Source organism: Grammomys surdaster, unplaced genomic scaffold (assembly GCF_004785775.1).
Source record: "Grammomys surdaster isolate TR1022 unplaced genomic scaffold, NIH_TR_1.0 349, whole genome shotgun sequence".
NCBI lineage: Eukaryota > Metazoa > Chordata > Mammalia > Rodentia > Muridae > Grammomys > Grammomys surdaster.
The window spans coordinates 783,968-787,840 of record NW_021604768.1 but is presented as its reverse complement, the minus strand read 5'-3'; positions in this window follow the sequence as shown (position 1 = coordinate 787,840).

The following is a 3,873-nucleotide window of genomic DNA, read 5'->3' as shown; positions in this document are numbered from 1 at the left end:
ACACACACACACACACACACACACACACACACACACACACACACACATATCCCTCTAGCCACGTGATTCCAGACAATCTTAGGCCAAAATATATCTTACTCAAAAGATGAGGTGTGATAGGTCCAGGTAAGGACCTATATTTCCACACCCCCAGGCTCTTCCCTGTTTACTTCTGTGAGTTCCAGCAGGCACCAAACCTCTTGAGACATGTCAGGCTCTCGTATCACATGGAGGCAGACCCTGGCAAGGACATTTTCTTTGTCTTTGGATCCTCCTTTTGTAGCAGCAAATGTGTCTCCTCCTTTTTTATCCCCTTTACATGAGCAGGATGGAGATCCAGATGAGAACTTGAAGAATGCCTGAGCTCACTTTCCAACTGAGGAAACAGAGGCCCTAATAGCTCAAAATGATGTGTTAGGATTAGATCTGAGCTCTTCCCAGTGCATGCTGGGCTTTCTGTCCCTGTCTCCCCCCTGATGATGATGTTAGCTACCCCATTCAGCTGCTACATGCACAATCTCAGCTGTAACCTAACTCCAGCACACAGGTTCCCCACCTGCCAAGATCTACTGTCCTCCATTCCCCATTCACTCCTAACTTTCCCACAGCAATGCCCATGATATGTTCACCAAGTGTGGCCTGGGAATATTGCTCAGAGGGTAAGGACTGCCAACTCTGACAAACAACCTGAGTTTAATCTCCAGGACCTACATGGTAAAAGGAGACAACTGACTCCTTCAAGTGTCCCTTTACTTCTACATACATGCCATGACACATGAATGCCCATATGAGAATGTGCATGTACACACATATGCACATAAGTGAATACGAATCATTAAACAATATTTGCAAAGTAGATAGATGACTGTTGTTTTCTTATAAGGATTTGGCCATTAGAGAAGCCATGACATAGAAGTGGATAGAGTGGATAGAATAGGAAATGAGGACTTTCATGCAGAATTGCAGTGTTTCAATGAAACTACCATGACCTAACAGGGAGGGTATGTGTAGATCCTAAGATCACTCTAAGGGGCAAGGGCCTCTGAGTCTTGACAGTGCACAGGAGCCTTGAGGGTGGATATCATACTCAGAGCTCCTGCCCTTGCACACTCCTCTGTCTGTGGTCTCTTGATTATGTACCTACTCACAGTAGCTCCGTGGCTTCTCCTGTTAGCTTTCTGCTCCCTGATCTTCTTCCCAGTATCTGCAGTGGGTTGATGGATAGGATAGGGATTGAGGCACACCTGGAATATTTGGTTGTCATCTTTCTCTACATAAAAAGAACAACAACAACAACAAAAAAAAAACTTCTCAGCCTCTGACTCAGCAGAATTGGACAACCCTGATCCTGGTTCCCATTTCCCACTTAGTGAGTGGACTGGGGATTTTAGTACAGGGCTCTTGGTATCCCAGAGGGGCTTTAAAAGCCACTCTATGAGTCTTTGTTAGGATCACTATGGCCATGATGACCAAAAGCAACCTGGGGAGGAAAGGGTTTATTTTACTCACAATTCCATATGCCAGGTCATGAAAAGCAGTTAGAGCATGCAGGAACCCAGAGACAGGGAGTGATGCAGTGTTGCTCACTGGCTTCCTCCTCATGGCTTGCTCAGCCTGTTTTCTTATAGAATGTAGGACCATCAGCCTGGGTTGATAACATCCACAATGGACTGGGCCCTCCTCCATCAATCACTATCTAAGAAGATGCTTTATAGGCTTGCCTAGAGCCATATCTTAACTATTTTCTGAAACATTTTCTGAGTTGAGGCTCCCTCCTCTCTGATCAGTGTAGCTTGTATCAAGTTGACATAAAATCAGCCAATGCACTATGCCTTTCTAGTGGTCCTAGGAAAGAAACTTCAGAAGTGGCTTTGCTCTGCCTTCTGGCCATTTGCTTCTATCATTTAGGACTAGTCAGTGAAGCTCCCCTGCAATTAGAACTTTGTTCCACCCAACAGAACTACTGCCTATGTCACATTAGGTCAAATTCCTGCCTGAACAAGGACCACATGTTCTGTTTCCTGTTGTTGAAACACTGTCACTCATAACAGCACAGAATCAGGCCTAGAAGTCATGCTACCGGATAGACTTCCCTGCTGGCTGAATGCTGTGGCCTGTGGACTCCTGCTTCTCCTCAGCCACGTGCAGAGGTAAGAATCCCTAAGTGGGAAATGGGGACCAGGATCAGAGCTGCCCAATTCTGCTGAGTCAGAGGCTGAGTGGATCATTTTTGTACTTTTTATGTGGAGACAGACCACAGCTAAGTATTCCAGTTGTGTCTGGAGGATGCTCTATAGCTCAGACAAATTTTTCCTTGTGATCCCTAGCCTCTCAGCTAAGTAGCTAGGATTGAAAGCCTATTTTGTCTGATCTGGCTTTATTTTCTTTTTTATGGTGCCCAGGGCTTGGTAGATACATGAGCAACATATGTACCACTGCTAAATCCCTAGCCTTACAACTGCTTTAAATGTTTAACACATGCCTCATGAGATAGCAATTCTGCTCTAGGTTGTAAATTCAAAAATTTAATATGTGTGATCATCTGACATCATGTGTGGAAATGGCCATACAGCTTATTAAAACCCAAACGTGGAAGGCAAGACAATAAGATCATGTGCTCAGGTCCCTCCTGAGCTATATAGAAACCATTTCTTTTCTTCCAGAAAGAAGAGCTACTTACCCAAGAAAACAGTTTTCCATAGATTGGTAAGTGGATAAAATATATTGTGTGGACAGTTGTTGGGCATCCCACAATAAAAGGAAACAAAAACTTTATGTGAAGCGACCTAACAAGTCACAAAATCTTCTAGTTATGTTCGACTTGAGACAAGTCCCAGGATAGTAAGATAAAGTAATGTCATGTATACTCTGAAGCAGGGTTTAAGATACTGAATGGCAGGAAAAGGGTCTGAAGGAAGCATAGAACTTACTCATGGTTTATCGCCCATACACATAAAATAGGTTAATTTAATTGCATGTAAACAATCCACAGTAGTCTGAGACTATAGCTCATGGGTGGAATGGCCAAAAATGCACAAGTCCTAAGATCAATCCCTACCATCATAAAAACAATGAACACTCAAGCTATCAAAAATGAGATAATTATTAAAAGTCTAGAGCATGTTCTGAGTGTCTCTTCCCAGCTTAGTGTATATATAGGAGCTGATGGGCAGAGGTGCAATTTCAATGAGTACTGTGAATATAGAATGGAAACATTCTAAGTGGTCAGCCTCATGGAGAGGAAGGTCTTCCCTGCCTCTAGTTCAAGTCAGGAAGGACTTAATAGTTTCCTTTCAATGGTCTTGTTTGCACATCCAACCAGGAGAGGGTGCAAGAAGCAATCCTTGAGACTGATTTCCCAGAGAACTCTTTCACACCACACAGCAAATCTGTGGGCACCTTGATCACCACTTTCACAGTTTATAAGACTCTACATTTATTACTGTTGTTAAGTTACTGAGGTTATGATATTTTATTTGTTCCAGAGATGTGAGTCTTTTTATCTTGTTATGATTTACGTCCTCCTATCTCAGCCCCACATATGTGAGGACACATATATTAATTCCTATTTGTAGTCAATGTTGTTTTAGGAACAGAATTCGAAAGGCAAAAAGACTCAGAGGAAGCAGACTTTGTAATGGCAATTACAAATATGCCAAGAAAGAATACAGGATTTGATGCAGTCAGTCACAGAAGTCTACAGTGCCTGAAGCATGCACTGCATTTGAAGAGGTTCTGGGACTTGGAGAAGAGTAGAGTGAGGATGGGGAGAAGATAGTGGAAGGAAGAAAGGAAGTAAGGAGGGCAGAAAGGAAGGAAGGGGGGAAGGAAGGAAGGAAGGAAGGAAGGAAGGAAGGAAGGAAGGAAGGAAGG